This window comes from Sebastes fasciatus, chromosome 18, assembly GCF_043250625.1.
Source record: "Sebastes fasciatus isolate fSebFas1 chromosome 18, fSebFas1.pri, whole genome shotgun sequence".
Lineage (NCBI taxonomy): Eukaryota > Metazoa > Chordata > Actinopteri > Perciformes > Sebastidae > Sebastes > Sebastes fasciatus.
In genome coordinates this window covers 14,052,258-14,069,506 of record NC_133812.1, presented here as the reverse complement: position 1 = coordinate 14,069,506, position 17,249 = coordinate 14,052,258, and the positions used below count along the sequence as shown (strand labels likewise).

The 17,249-nt window shown below is 41.0% G+C and overlaps 1 long non-coding RNA gene across 1 annotated transcript in view; it reads right to left on the bottom strand.

Moving 5' to 3' along the window:
* LOC141756205 (uncharacterized) overlaps window positions 1–14,532 on the bottom strand; it is a 71,926-nt gene extending 57,394 nt beyond the window's left edge. The window contains exons 1-2 of the long non-coding RNA XR_012591417.1: window positions 13,522–14,532; window positions 12,958–13,032 (exon numbers count right to left, since the gene is read on the bottom strand). This is a non-coding gene — a long non-coding RNA (uncharacterized LOC141756205). The remainder of the gene's footprint in view (window positions 1–12,957; window positions 13,033–13,521) is intronic.
* Window positions 14,533–17,249: the final 2,717 nt, after the last annotated feature.

The window sequence follows — 17,249 nt, the reverse complement described above, 5'->3', positions numbered from 1 at the left end:
GCAAGCGTGCATATGCGAGTGCGCATGGGACACCGACCCGGGTGATTTACAAGTGTAAGAAGTTACAAACAGTCCCTTTAAAGTCATCCCCAAAAGAGAGTATTACATTTAGAACGGGTTAAAAAAAAAAAAGAAGCAAAAAGTGATGGAGTCATTAGCTGATGGAGGGGTAATGACAACAGAGCATTGGAAAGCTAGAATGAAATGAGCTGAGACATTAGCTGCATCAAGGCTAATGAAAACCACTATTAATACATGGCCAAAATTGACTAAATCATTAGATGATGTATGACTAATGTGAAAACAGTATTAATTCAGGGCCACAATTAACCAAAGTGACATAGGGGCAGTGATGAAACTGTATTTAATACAGGAGGCATGGAAGGTAGGGCTGAAGACATTACCTGACATCAAAAATGAACTCATGGATCCCAGCTGACAAGTCATATAGAACAACACAATTAGTTTGAACACTGACTGATTACAGTTAATTAGGAAGTAATAAATTACCATTGAGGATTAGCATTCAATATCAATACTAAGTTATTTGAGTCACTAGTGTCACAACCCGATCTCTCTGGAAGGCGTATAAATAGCACGACATTACAAGGACATATAGCTACAGTGTAGAACTTTGTGTTAAGTGTAATTTAAATAAAAAACATCCATATGTGCACAGTTATGCTCAGGAATATTACCATCAGCCATAGAGACCGTCAGGTTTAATGCCACTCCAGAGACTTTGTTGTGTGAGCTAAGTGAAATAAAGAATGAGGTTCATTTTATGTTTTTCTTTACTGTCTACAAGGACATAAGGGATGCACTTTTTAGTAATATAACCTCCATTAATGTTAGTCATCCAGCCAGGAAAGCTGGATTGTTGTTGTGCTTCAGGAAGGCAACCTTTTTTGTAGCAGATTTTATTTGCCAAGCTTGAGAGAGAAGGCAGGATATTTTGTTCAAGACAGAGTGGTAAAATAACCTGTAACTTTGTAATGAAATTAAATGTTTGACCACTGCAACTCTATTTTTGGTGTCTTGTAAACCCACGAGGGTTGGGCACATTGTCTGCATGACACGAACATGAAGAAAATCAATCAAATCGATCATCAGCCATAACTTCCGTGGTTAAAAAGAGAACAAAAGTAAGAGTCTACAGTGCCAACATGCTGATGTTTATTAAGGGATAATGTACAGCGAGCCGGTCATTGCTATGAAATGAATCCTGACAGGGGTCTTGCATCGCCCTGAAGGGGTTTATTTCACATCAATGACCCGCTAGCTGTACATTATCCCGCTTATTACACGGTTACTTACTTAAGAAATCAATAAGTTGACACAAAAATGGTCCGCCAGAGTCCGACATCAGAACTGCGTCCACAATATATATAATTTATAATATAAATATACACGGTAGAATGCTGTGATTGACCATCAGAATCGAGTATTCAACAAAGCTGTGTAATAAACAGGTATAATGTTTAGTCAAGTCAAGTCAATTTTATTTATATAGCCCAATATCACAAATCCCTAATTTGCCGGGGGACTTTAGGGACGTTAGGAGTCCGTGAATGTCTGTACCAAATGTCATTCCTTCAAGGAACAAGAGTGGCTATAAATGGAAACCTAGCAACACTAATCAGGAAAGCTTTAGCTGTACATAAAGGGTAACAACTACTTAACATTCATGTTTTATTCTATAGATCATTGTTAGATATGGCGGTCAGAAGTCCAATCTCTCTCATCAGTCAGTTAGTAATGTGCTGACTCCTGCAGAGAAAGGTTCATTTGTTTTCATCACCAACAAGCACGAGTGGGCGATGTGTTAATGGCTGCGCTGTGCTCTCATGAAGATACCATTATCCACTGGAGAGAAATAAAGTCATTCCAAAAATTTCCAAGACAAAAGTCCCTAGGAGCATACTGATGAACTGATGCCTAAACGCCGTAGGGGATGATTAAAATGCGTTTGCAGGTTTTGAAATGTGGGTTCTTTGTGTGCATTTATCCTCCACTACAACCCTGGATCGGATGTTTTAAGAGAAGAAAAAGCTGCATCAGGATCTGAATTTAATTACTCACCCTTGGGCATATTAGCACAACCTGTAGAATTACCAACTAGGAAAATCACTCAGTTACTCAAGGTCTTCCTCAGACCAGGCGATGGCTGATTTGACTGAATGAAACCAATACCGTTACGTGAGCTGATATGCTCGCCAGGATGCATTCGTGAAAGAGAAAGTGAGGCACATGTTCTGTTCATCAGGTTTAGTCTGTAATTTGCCTGTTTTAAATGACAGGCTCTTAGACGTGTCCTCATGGGCGACCTGAGAGAAGAAAAAGAAAAGGCGAAACAGATACTTGTAATAGGATGCAATTACTGCCAACCCGTCTGACAAAGCAGGTCCTTGCTGCCGGGTAGGTCAAACATATTTAAATGCAAATGGACGCCGTTTGCCAACAAGTATAACTTTCAAGTTTAATTTCGCCTCTTGCCTTGGCTGTCTGACAAGAGACGACCTGTCTGTGTTCGGAGAGATTAGGACCATCCCTCAACCGAGTGTCGTTTTTGTTCATGTGCCTGTTTCTCTTACAGCCTCTCAGCGCCTTTCAATCATGCTCTGCTCACATGGACACACAAAATGCATAAGCCGTGCTTTCATGAGCACATATGATCTCAAAAATGTATGTGTACTCTCTTACTGTATAGGATGAATCACCATTAAAGGATTCGTCGCAAGCGGCAAAATTGACAGCGTTTCAAGTTAACGAGAGTCGCAGTGTCCAGACCCTGTTGGTCTTTTACAAATTAGAACAGAAGTGAAGGATGAAACTACATGACATCAGACTGTTTCTATAAAGCTCCGCATTTGTTTGCTTTCATCATTCAGAAGAAACAAGACTAAAAGGTCTTTAAACACAGGGGGCATTTTTTTTTTTCTGCGATTAATTTGCACATCGATATATTTTTTTGAAATGGTGTTTATGCACAGAAAAAGTGACATAATTGTTTTTTGTTTTTTTTAGAACAAGGTCAATTTTCGGATCTCTTGCACCACGAAAAAGGCATCAACCAATCACGTTGTGCGGTACAGGTTGAGTTGCGCCTATATTATTGAAACAACAACACGGAGGCTCCGTAGTCCGAACAAGGATGGCAAACTTTATTACTCGTTTCAATATTCACAGGCGAGTATTTCACATTTTTGTTTAATTTCTTCGTCATGCCCCCTTAAAGTTTAGCGTGTCAGCATGCTAACATAAGTACCATTAAATACAAAGTACAGCTGAGGCTGTGGTCATAAAACACATTGAACATATTGAAATTTTGAGCTGATGATGGCGCTAGAGGAAAAGATAGGGGCCCTTACACATGCCGCATCTTTTGCACACTCAAATCCATTGTTGTCAATGTAAACGCACGCTCAAACACTATAGAACGACGTCGCTGCAGCACGCAAGCATTCCCAAGCGCATATTTTCGGGCCGCTACAGCTGCGCCCTGAGATAAAAATAACTTTTTGAACACTGCAGCGTGCGACGCATGTCATGTGACAAGGAACAACCAATCACAGCCGGCAGATATCTTTTCTTTCTTCCGTAAATATCAGTCTACGGTAAATATATGTATTAATCATCTTAGTGCGGGACTACCCAGAGCTTTGCCATCGGTCTTACGGACTATTTTACTGACTTTACCCTTTCTGTCAGAAGACGGCACAACATCCGGTTGAAAGGTGAGTCAAACTGACACAGTGAAATTGAGTGAAAAGCTATTGTGAGGGAATTATGGTGCTGGAAATGCATTTATCTTTGTTTTGATTGTGTTTACTTTAGTGATGCTTCCTGCTAAATTACCACAACTTCATCATAGTCGTCACTGCATGCAGGTTTTGATTGCTTAGCAACGGCAGGTGCGACAGGAGCGCAACCTCCCAAGCACAATGGAAAGAAATAGAAGCGGCAAAGCTTGCGTTTTCTACGCATTTTTGACGCGGCGTGTGTGCGGCCCCTTAACGGATCACCAAAGTGATTACATTTCATCCTGAGGGGGAACAGGAATTTCTGTACCAAAATTCATGGCAATATTCATAGACATTTCTCACAAACCTGATGGTGGCGCTACAGAAAAATATATGTCATATATAGTCACAGCAATCCATGTATGTAACCATGATAATAAACTGTAGACATAAAACGGAAATATGCACAAAAAAAGCCATCTGCTCAGAGAACACAATCTCTACCGCAAATTCACATTCAAACATTCTGCACCACAACCACAAGACAAGACAATATCTCCTGGGATATTTGAAAAGAAGCAGAGATCCATACAGAGCTGAACTTTCTGTCAGTGGGGAGCATCAGTAATGAAATTGCATATGCATACAGTAGCATAAGCCACAGACTGGCTGAACTGACAGCACAACAGCAAAATGCATGACAGGCACCACACGGCAAGGAAATATCACAGGGAGAAGAAAAATAGGATGCTGAAAGAGAAGAGAGGGGGAGGAGGAGGAGGGATGGAGGGCAATAAAAAAGACACATGATGTGGGGAGAGAGAGAGAGAAAGTCACTGGGAGACTAAAGCGTCCCTGCACAGAAATCCAAACAGACGCGTCTAATCTCACACAGGTAAAGCAAAAACTAAACAAACAGCCGCAAAGCGAGGTATTAAAACATGGCAGATGCAGCCAGGCTGATAAAATCCGTTACATGCACACACTCACCTGTAAACATATTCATGAGCTATATGCAGAATAACACTGTCAAGGATCCATATTGGACTTGCATAAAAAAATATTCTACAAGCCAGCCACGCCGGAATGTGAAAACAAGGCCGAAGCATTCATCGCTATAGCTTTCAATGCAGGACAGCCGGTGTGTGAAGTGGAGCCCACTGGCAAAGACCACAGTGTGGCTGGATGTTACAGGCCTTCGTGACTGTGTTTGCTCTGAGAGCAGTTTACCATTCAGCCAGGTCTTCAGAGAGGAGACAACATAAAAGAAGAAAAGTCAAATATTGAAGAAGCTCCCTAAAAAAAACGAATTAAAGTGCAAGTTAGAGAATGTATTGATTCAGCGCGGTGGCGTAAATATAGACTGTGCAACCGGTGCGGCGCACTGGGAGCACAAAAATCCCCTTCCCACACCGTGTTCACACTAAAACCGTTATGTGCACTTCTGTTACGTCATGTAAACAAGCCCCGTAGGCAATGTATCAGCTGTGCCCTCGAGATGAAACTGGAGATCTAAACACTTATCTTCCTTCATTTGTCTTTTTTTAAACTGAAAACACACGTTTAATATTGTGATATTTACTGGATATGACATGCAATATAGTCAACAGCAGTAGGAAACTTTCAACTCTCTGGCGATCTCCCTCCAGCCAGCTGCCACCTTATTAAGGCTTTTGTAGTGAAATGAGGAGGTATCGTATAGATAACTCTTCATTTCAACTTCACCAACAGCTGGGCGTCTCACAAAAGTTCAGCTCAAAACGGTATGCAATGATGCTCTGCGTAACTCACGGCCAGGACATTCCAATAAAAAAAAAGGATGTACTTCTTAATCAGTGTTGTTAATGACTTTGCGGAGCACAAGACCCGTATGACAAACTTCTAATGGGTGAGTACTGGTATCTTTTTGTTATTATGGAGTGCGATCAGGGATTTAAATCTATAGCACTGTAATTGTTACGTCTCATATGTTGGAAAATGCGCACCTACTGAAATCTGTGACTGTGATAACATTTGGCTGCTGAGTCCAGGGCTGGCTGTTAAATTAGCGTTGATAAGTTTGGTGTTTTGGCTGCTGTCTGTGGTGCTGATCTAAGTCTGGTTCGCAGTACGGGAGTTGCATGGTGAGACTCTGGTAATTGTCTGCTTTGCAATTGTGTGTGTACATGCAGAGACCTTGTCCATATTTTATACAGTCTATGGTCTTGACTATGCAAAAGCAGTTGACTATTATTAGTATTTTTTTTTCTATTTTATTTTTCCCTTAGTTATTGAGTTTGTTATATGTGGTTTGTTTCGTCGCTGTTGTGTTATGTAATATTGTGTCTTCTACTTTTCTGTTTTCGATTTGTTTTGTGTTTGTTTGGGACCCCCTCAAAAACAAAATGATGCATCTCAGGGTGGTTTATCCTGATATCATAAATTTCATTCACTACTATTATACAAAATCTTAACACAAGACCAACAATGTGGGAAAAAAAAATCTCTCCCCATTTGCTGCGGTTGCTACTTTAAGTGTGGCTTTGTAACTGCCAACAGTGGCCAGTTACAGCAGTGTTTATGTGGATGTGCTCAATCAAACAAAACATAAAAAAGTGACTTTTGTTGCCTTTGCCCTGTGGTCAAGAGAGTAGAAACACAACTCTTATTCAACAATAAGATAAAAATTTGACATGAAAACACAAAAATATTTTTTGCACCTTTTTCTTTTTGACAACGGTGAACGCTCCACAGGCTGGATTTGCTGGGTGCTTTAAGCCAGGATGTGTCATGCTGTAGGGGTTAGAGTACTGTGTGGAGTACTTCCTTCCTACATATGAAAGATATTAGGTACTCAGGACTGACGTGACATCAGAAATAATGATGGAAAATGATTCCTTTCAAACAGTACTAGCCATAATTGCGGGTCAATCAAATGCATCTATTGTACTGCAGTCATGGAGCACAGTAGTTCTTCTCTTAGTGTGTTCTCAAGCTGGTTATTCTAGCTCACCCTTCAATTGAGGCGGTTTTTCTGTGCCCTGAACCTGCAACAATATTGTTACCATTGTCGAAAATTATTTGAATTTGTTGTCGCAAACCCTTCAAATTAATATTTTGGGGTTAAAAGACAGCGACCATGTAATCGCTGGATTGTAAAAAGTGCCCAAAAATACTTAAATTGTTTGGGGGTGGGTTTGTATTACCTTATCTTATTATTATTTTTCATTATTATTCCTTTAAACTGCTCTTTTCTTTGCAACCAAACATCCCAGCTTATGACAACAAGCTGTAGCCGTCGGAGAGAATGAGGACAACAATACCGTATTTTAATATTTTGTTTACCGCAGCGAAAACTTTTCCCCACAGATATTGGGTTAACCTTAGGCTGAGCAGATACTGTTCACAACTCACATGAAAAAGGTTAATTCCAAATGCCTGCTGTTTGTGTACCAGGCTGGCTAATGTTTTCACAATGACTGTGCATAACACCATCACCGCAAACTATAGAGATATTTTGAAAAAGATGCTGCTGTCTTTCAGGACGCTCATGGCTTTATTGTCTGGGTAAGCCGGCATTCACCTTTTGTGCTTATTTGGTGGCATTCACTGATTGAATTCTTATTCTGCCAAGTTCTCCCTCTGCTCCTTTCACACATTTAACAAAGGCTCCTTCACACAGTGAGAAGTGAGAGAGAGGAGGAGGGATTGGAGGGGGGGGAGAAATGAAGGAAAAAGAAAAAGTATAAGAGAAATTGAAGGATACTGCATGACATTGCCAGTGCATTTTTTTTTAAAGTATATTCAGAGAAAGCAGAAATGGGCGGGGTAGGAAACGGACATGAGAAGCTGGTGGAGAAAGAAAGATACTGCAAGAGCCAGGCTGCAGAAAATAGCAGGCCTTTTTAGATTCAAAGCACACGGTATATCCTGAGATTACTGACTAGAAATGTCAGTAAGGGGCGAGAAAGCATTCACAAGCAGGAAGCAGGCAGAAAGAGAAAGAAAAGGGAAGGAGATGCGTGAAATAGTGTATGTAAAAAAGGAGGATGCAAAGAGAAAAAGGCGGAGGGGATAGAAAAAGAGAGTGAGGAGAGTTGGAGTACCCATGGGTGGGATGAGGTGATGAAAGGAGAATGAGAGAGAGACGCTGGCCAAGGGCATGAGGTGGAGGAGAGGGAATCACACAAGGAAACATATTACAGTCACACATGCACAGATACTGTAAAGCTAGAGGACGACTTGGGAAATCAAATGAGGCTCTGAGCGATGTGTGCGTGAATGTGTGCTTCTACGCATGTGTTCATGTGTGTCCGCATTTAGCCTTCAGCATTATAACAGGCTACGTGAAGCCCAGGGGAGAGTGCGAAGAGGGACTCTCCCGCTCTACCTGTGTCTGGAATAAAATAATCTATTCAGGCAGTCGACGTCTGACCTCCAACTGACTGAGCAGCCGTTTTCACCCCCAGCTCTCTGCCCTACATTTCACAACCTTCGCCACTCGCTGTGAGGTGTAGCCACAGTCATTTTGAATAATTTTGGGCATGAAGGTTGTAGGATGTACAAGTTGACATTTTAATCTAAAAAAAGGCGGAGGATTTCACTGCTTTTGTGGTCATTGTTACCACCAGTGATTGTCTGCTTTTATCCACTATTATATTTCTTGTACAAAACAAAATCTCTTTTACGGTCTTTCAGCTCTTTGTTGTGTTGTTACGACTTGAAAATGTACTGTTTTGGTTCACTCTCACCAGTGTTCTTTCCAGCGACAGCTGTTTAGTAAAATGGCTCTAAAAAAAGAGACAACAGCAGATAGACAACTAGCTAGTGAACAATGTGGAGCATTTAGTAGCTAAAGAGCCAGATATTACCCTCAGGAGTTGGTGGAGATCAAAAACAGAGCTAAAAGGAGAGTGAATATTTGACACAAGACTCCAAATGAATGCTAACGTTGTACCCAATCTGTTGGATGTGTATTAGCAACTTCCACCGAGCATCACTGTATCTGTATATTTTAAATTTTTATAGTTTATACACTGTCTTTTTTTCTTTTTACATGTAAATATCATCAATATGAATATAAGCACGCTGTTTATACTGCCCAATCCACTCAAGGTTCGTATGATATCTTACAAAAAAGTTATTTCTCCTTTTTTGTGCGTTTTCCTAAAAATGTCCTGCAACACAAGTCAATTTGCGCTCGTTACATGCATACAGTCTTTTCAAAATAAACTTCCATCTTCACAGGAAACAACTTGGTTAGGGTTAGGCAAAAAGGTTTAGGAAAAGATTGTGGTTTGGCTTAAAATAACTGGGGAAGTGGCGTAACTTGGGTACGGAAGTTACGCCACAAAAAAAACAACGTTGGCTTCTGGTTTCACACGGGGTATAAACACCAGTCTCCTGGGTGAAAGCTTCACGACTCACTTTCCTCGTACACACACACACTCTAAGCACTGGCTCTGCTCCAAATGACCTACTCTACTCTTTCAACAACTGGCTCTACAGAGGGCCATTTGCGTTTTCACGTCGGCCACTGTAGTTCTTCTACATGCTTGGCACATGGGAGAGGCTTCAGCTGGTTGCAATCTGCAACCACTAGACACCGCCAGATCCTACACACTGCTCCTTTAAAAATAAAGTGTTAAAATCCTTTAAAAAAACAAACAAAAAAACTTTATTTTATTTGGCCTACATTGTACTAGGCATTAGGGCTTAACATTTCATAACATATACCCAAGACCTTCTCTTGAAGTTGTAGTACAGGTTATAGAAAAGGGATTTCCTCAGAAACATTCTCATCCTTCCTCTTTTGACATGTTATCCGACATTTTGGTTATTTCAGTAAGGTACAGGATGGAATCTCCATCACAATACACAGGATACATTGTAGGATATGTGGTTTGTGACCAGAAGGGAGCTGCAACCTCAGTTCGTGAGATTTTTTAGAAATGATATTAAAAGAAATGTTGTCTTCCCGTCTGTGGCTGTACAGATAAGGTCCTTTCAGGAGATTCTGTCTGGTTCCTTCTTTGACTTTCTAATTAGCAAAAATGCAGTCTAACTCAAAAGAGCAGCTGCACTAATTGCATTGGTGGCTCCTCGTTATGCAACACAAACTGAACGTCCTCTCAAATCTTGAAGTTTAACATTTTTTTTTTGTTTTATTTCATTATTTTGCAAACCGACCTCTATGGATGACCCCTAATTTGTATTACAGTAATTTTGTTATCTTCCTCTTTGTGTGGAAAACATACACCAAAGACAAAAGATGAAGAACTTATAAAGCAAAAATCGCAGAAACAAAATATCAGCTATAATCGAACCAAAGTCTTTGTGGTGTGTTTAAGGAGGGATATATTTGGTATCTGTGAATGCCAGATTTATGAATAAACATAAGAGTTTGTGCTGTTACGAGCGTTTAAAAAGCGTGAGAGGGATAATGAGGTAAAGCCTCCGGAGGTTAACTGAGGAGAGAGCTCTCCTCGGGGGATAGTTGTGGTCTGTGTTGTTTGTTTGTTCTGCGGGTGAGAGGGAGAAGAAAGGACCAAAGACAATGCAAAAGAGGATGCGAACAGAGTCATTATCTGAGGATGAGCTTAAGTGTTCAGAGTTAGTGTCTGAGCCAAAGCAGAACTAACGAAACCCTCCCACAGAGAACACTGGCAATGCGAACCCGCTAAGCAGCATTAAAGGGCACTGAAGCGCTCCTCCTGTCTCTGCTGCCCAAGAAGAGTGCCCTCTGCTGCTGGATAGCACGAGCAAACCCTCGTTCCATCACCAAGGTATCCGCCCCTTTGTGCAAAATGTTGATGTTTACACACACTCCAATTGTTGTGGGATTGGAAGATGAGGGACCAAGGCTACGTTCCGAATCACATACTTTTTCTTTTTACTTTTAGTACATACTGCAGCTCCCCTTACAAAGTACGTACTGTCGTATGCAGTATGCAGTATGCAGTATGCATACAATTGATGTCATAACATCACGCCTTGAAATTTGGCTCATATATCTGCTGCACAGAGGATTGTGGATGAGAATAGTCAGAAAAGCATGCTGGCTTGCATGCTGCAAAATGCGACCGGGTGTAGTAGGACATCCTTGGCATACTGCATTCGACATACTATGTATTGGGATAAGCTAAATCTGTTTCTGGTATACTAAATAGTAGGGGAGAGTGGGGTAAGATGAGCCAATTTTTACTTATGCTGTCCTCGAGGTTAGGAAAAATGAGACAGAAGTAGAATGAAAACATGAACCTTAATTTCGGACTGTGAAACAGAAATGTGTTGTGTTGCTTACAGTCATTATTTACAGCCTGTACCCTTCTACATGCATGGCATAAAATACATTTTTCATATCACCTGTTGAAACAGTGTAATTACATAAAGCCTTTGTGAAAGAACGTGTTATATTTAGATGATGGGAGTACATGAAGCCTTTTCTGCTGGTTCTTTCAGACTAACAGAAGTAGGAGCATACTTTGCTTATAGTTACGAGGCGGACGCGAGAGAGACACTCTGTGGGCGGGGTCACCTAGCTGGAGGCTCTCCGTTGTTCTAACATTCCACCAGGAAACCCTTATATGGCCTGAGAATCGTTACCGACGTCACCAAAGTAAGGAAGTGCTGCTCAGCGTTTTTTCAGACCCATTTTTCGGACAGCTGGAGCAGGAGAAAAGGAGAGAGGATGGTCTTTTATGATACTATGGTGGCCTGTAGACACACTGGGGACATATATTGATTTTTAAAAGACATGGAACAGTGCATTTTGCATAATAGGTGACCTTTAAGTATCTCTACAAATGGTTAACAACCACAATTGGTTGGCTTCTGGTCGGCACTTTGCTATTCAAATTGGACTAGTAAAACGTTTGAAAAACACAACTCAGCAAGAGACACTTGCGCCAAGAAATGGACCACTTCATTGAGGGAGCTCTCGCAGAATCTTACTAGCAACAGGGGAGAAACAATCCCCTTTAACAAACGCTTACATGAAGAATAAATCTTAGTGAAGTCAATAACAAAAGTTTAGCACATAAGGACAATGTTGGGGTGGTGGAGGAAGCTGCAGCTGAAAAAAACAGCATGTCAGCAGAGAGAAAGGCAAAATCAATTCATGTCAAAGGAATCGCCGCAATCAGTGTATTTGCTCATGGAGGGAAGTAAATACACATGAATCTATTACATCGTATTCTATTTGGGGAACTCGACACTAATTAAAAAATTCAGTCAAACGGAGGAAGCCATCGAAGCTTATTAGCTGTGTTACACCACTTTTATTTAATCATCTCTGTCAGAGTAAAAACACCACAAAAGAGAAATGTTTTGCCAACGGATATAAACCAGGAGGCAATTACAAAAATATATTTTTTTTTTTAATAAACCACGTAAACTTGTCCATTGACATTGTTAACGGACAGCAGGCTTGCCAACTAAATCCCAACAGGGAGTAACTTCACCGTGACACTCTGGTGGTGGTGGTGTGGACCCTAATGGGGAGAATAGTTAGAGAGAAGGTTTTTAATGGCCATACAGTTCCTCTGTATGAATGTGATCGGACATTAATAGTCATCACTGAAGGTGAAGCATGAATGAAGCAGCTGATGCCAATCATCTAATGCAAAAGCAACCTCCTCGCTCTTCCTACACAATGCTTATTTTTCATTTCCTTTTGTAGATTGGATCCAAGTTTTCAAGTAGAAGGTTTTGTGTTCGCTATCATAATACATGTTGTGAAAGAAAACCTGTATTTTCGTTCAGCTAATGCTATAGATGGACATGAAAAACTCACTTCTGCAGTGCTTGTGCACATACATTTGGATATCTGGAGTGCCTACCAACCCATAAACCTTGGAATAAGACAACCCAGTCAGTTTCATGTGGGCTGCCTACAGTAGATTAGAAAACATGTGATTCATGGCTCCCCTTCCTATGTCACATGCAGGCTCAGTAGAATATACCAGCCATAGCTTGAGAACTACCTTTGCAAAGGTCCAGCATAATTTTCTCGCAAGCAATCAGAGCAGACTGATGGGTTCTTAAAGAGACAGGGGCTAAAATGCAGCATTTCAGACGGAGGCTGAATACAGACAGTGTGAGAAAAAGGAATGTGTTTTTTGAACATTAAAGCATGTAAACATGTTCTAGTAGAAACATAAATTACAAGTATGAACCTGAACACGAGCATGATATGTCCCCTTTAAAATGCAAGTGAAATAGTACAGGACTTTACCGTAACGTCCCGGGTTCGATTCAAGCCTTATGCCCTTTGTTCCATGCCATTTCTCTCTCGCCTCCCATTTCCACTCTGTCAAATAAAAGCAAAAATGCAAGAAAAATTGTTATAAAAATTGCTTGGATGCAGGAAATTGCATAAATAAACATGAGTGGAACAACTGTGCATGATGAAGATTGAAGGCCCCATGAGCCAACACAAGTCTGGCTCCTAAATTTACTGCCTTTGTAGCTGTGAAAGAGAGCTTTTATTAGTGTGTGCCTCCTGACACATTACTGAGCCACTAGGGGGCTCTAGGGAAGAGATTGCATCGTAACCGTCGCAACTTTACCACAGTGAAATATAGGTAATTCCCCAACACAACTCTGCTTCTCATTAATCTGTGTGCAAGCATGAGTGGGTATGAACATGTGCACACACAATATGTGTGTGTGTGTGTGTATGTGTACAGTCTATGGGCCCTGCAATCCATAACAAGACTGTTCTACCTTGCCCCTGATTTGAACCCCCTACATCAAGCCTTATTGTCTCCCACTTCTCCTTTCACACGCACACACTCACACACTAATCAGGGCTAGGCAGTCATTGTTGGAGGCAAAGGTCTGGAAGGCTGTTTGATAGCAGATTAGGCTGGCGTGTCAGACAAGGGACCAGGCCACACAGCAGGCAGTCACATGCTGAATCTACACAGACAAACACACACTCATACAGTCACAGTCAAAAGTAGGGAAAACATATGCGAATACATGGGCACACTCTGAAAGAAACCTTTTTGAAGCCAGACCTCCGAGGTCAAACCTGTTGTTGCGAGCTGGAAACAACTCAGACGGTTGAATATTTGCAGTGGCAATTAATAGAAAACACAATACAGTCTTTAAGATTTGTTTTTATAAGAATCAAGCTGTGGCAAACTGACTTTGTAGTTTCAGTCCAGAGGCGTACAACTGCAGCAAGGCTTGCAAAGGGGGTTGGAATTTGGGGGGAAATACGTTATCAGTAAGCTGGGGAGCGGCTGGCATCAGTCATGACCAATCTTATCATCACCGCCTTTACTCCTCTCTGCAGAAAGCTGTGCACTCTGCATTTCCTGATGAGAACAGTCTTCAGCACAGCTGCCACAAAAGCTTCTCCCAAGGGGATTCGATGTCCTTGTGCAGGAGGTGCCGAATCGGCACAAGTAAATACACGCCACCTTAAATTGAATTAACTTGGCGGGAGATAACGCTTTTTGCTTTCCCCGGTTGCGGTGGTCCAAGGAGAACTGTGGCATTGCAGGGAACACTTTAGTGAAAAGGCAAACACAGAAGCAGTGACCGTGAGTGAGATTGAGACAACCACAAGTCATTCACGATGCCTATACGGGATGACTGATATTTCATCAGTAAGACGGTTTTGCATGCTTTTTTTAATAAAGCCTCCTCATGTGCACATTTCCTGATAAATCCATGATAATAGCATAAACCACAGGGCTTATTGTATAAACCATCGGCCATGTGCTGGGCACCTCGGGCATGTTCTGAGCAGGTGGGAAGCGCAAAGTACACAAATGCTTGACACCAAAATTGCACTGTGGTGCCCGTTAATAACCGACACTGTGCGTGTCCTAACAGCTACATTCAGGGCAAGGCAATAAAAAATTAAAAAAAACTGCGAGAACACAGCTTGTTTGTGTATGCAATAAAGACACTTCACTAAAATCCTGGCTGCACGCCATCACTAAATGAGAGGCCCCTAGTATCATCCATCTTTTGACAATAAATGCCCAATTTGTGATTTAAATTCATGAATGTTAATTCCTGTGTTACTCTCGAAAAGACTTGCCGACTCAAACCTTTGACCCTTCGGAGCAATTTACACATTAACACTCATTTGAATCTGTGATTGAGGGTTTTTCTGTGTAATTTAGTTGATCATGATATTATTCAGAGCTTTTGCATTTGAAACAACATCCTGGATGATGCATGTGGGCTTTTTTTTGCTACAGCTACACCACAGAAATAAGTCAATTCTGTTGAAATTGGTTACATTTACACAGAGACACTTTCAGTTCTAACTTGGTTGTATTTTCATTTCACAGTATAAATGTTGCTCTATCCTGTGTTTATTTTTGCTTCCGTGCAATTTTCATATTTCTAACAGTGGGTGAGATTGTTGAAAGTCTAGGAAACACTGTGAGAGGGGAAATTAAGCTGTTAGAGAGTCCTGAGAAACATCAAACAAATGCACACTGACTGTTCCAGTCAAGAGTACAAGTGGTCAGAAATTAAATGCCTACAAACCAGGCTCTGTCGCAGACATTAGCTCATACTGTCTGGACTAACTATATTGAATCATATCAGATAAAATGCATTTGCAAACATAAATTCACTGACCAGACCAAACACAGTTTCCTCTTTTGATTATTCACTATCACAAACAGCCATATTTTTGTCATGATTTGGAGTGCAGGTAGCAGGAGAAGCACCCAAAAACAGATAGAGATGATTAGTTTGCAGGAACAATTCAAAGAATTAAGTAACAGAAAAGGAGGAATAGGAGGGAGGCTACTGGCCATACCACCCTGAACACACCTGATCTTGGCTGCTAAGCAGGGTTGGGTCTGGTCAGTACTTTGATGGGAGACTGCCTGGGAATACCAGGTGCTGTAATCTTTTCTCCGGCTTCCTTCCACAGTCCAAAGACATGCATGTTAGGTTAATTGTTACCTCTAAATTGCCCGTAGGTGTGAATGGTTGTCTGTCTTTATGGCCCAGCTCCAATCCAGCCACTACATCCTCACGCTACCCACTTCCACTCCGTTCGCGTGGAGGGTCCGCCATATTAAGTGCCATCCCAAACCAATTAGCGAGGAGTGGAAGTGGGTTATAAAACCCTCCAACAGCGAGCCTGCATCGATGCCGACTTAACCAGCTGCCCTTATTGACTACGTGCAAAACCGTTTTGTGTTCGTCATGAAACACGCTCCGTACAAAAAGTTCCATGCATCTACCGGTACAAACAAAACACTGAACATCTCAAACTAAAACAGACATTTAATATTGTCATTTAACAACTTAAAGGTTCCGTTGTATTTTGGATCAAATAATGTTTGTCTAGTATAGAAAACGGTAGGCATGTTCATTTGATTGCAAAGTGTTGTATATAATATAGCCTATATACAACATATATTTGTTTATTTATATTTCTTTTACCTATCTTAGCAGCTATAATAATCTTCAAGATGTGCAATGCTCTGGTTTATTCTGGCATTAAAACTGCATTTATTTATATTGTACATTTAAACTAATATTCTTATTTATTTAGTCTCGCAATTTTACACACTTAATCATAGATCCCATTTTTCATCATTAATATTTGCACTGTTGTTATATATTTTAGTAGGCCTATAATAATAATTTACATATTTCTTATTTATATGTTCTTATTAATTCTCTATGTTATATATTTATATTCAAGAATGAAACTGTAAAAGCAACCCAATTTGTGGCCGCTGTATTTATACCCTACACCTTAATGAAGGGAGCTTCATTGAGCTGTGAGTGTGATTACAAACGGAGGATGGAGGTGACTGGATTAGAATTGTAACAGATCTGTCCAGGGAGTACCCCGCCTTCGCCCAATGTCAGCTGGGATCGGCTCCAGCCCCCCTGCGACCCTGAATAGGATAAGCGCTTACAGCGCTTACAGATGGATGGAAATGGAAAGGAGCATAAATAGAGAAACAATAGATTTGAGCATCACACCAGGAACGTGTCTATCATCCGCCATCTGGAACGGTCCCCTCAGTCAACACTTTTGCGCTCAGCCAGACATTCAGTTAACAGTTCAAATCAAACAACTTTATTGACAGAGATAACATAAATTAGGAGGGGGGGAGGGGGGGGGGGCATAGCTAATGTGCTAATGTGCTTAGAGGACAGGATGATGAATGCACTTTGGTTAAAACAGCGGAGGAAGATAATCACAGTTAAGGCCACCGATCTCCGAGTGGTAATTGTTTTAACCTTTATTTATCTGGGTGAGGTTTGCTTGCACACATTGACATGTGGGAGCTGCCAGCTGGAAGCTGCGATTCCAGTCGCCCACAGTTAACTGGTCTACTGATAGTTTAGCACTGTGCTCATTGGCACTTTGGCACTAGATATTCAGTGTTTACCTTCCAGATTTCTGCAACTAAAAAAGGGATTATATGACTCTTTAATGCAAATTATATTTTTTTTTATTAAATTTTGCTCTGTGACTCACTTTTAGGTATTTGTATTGTACTGTTTATTAAAATTCCATGCCTC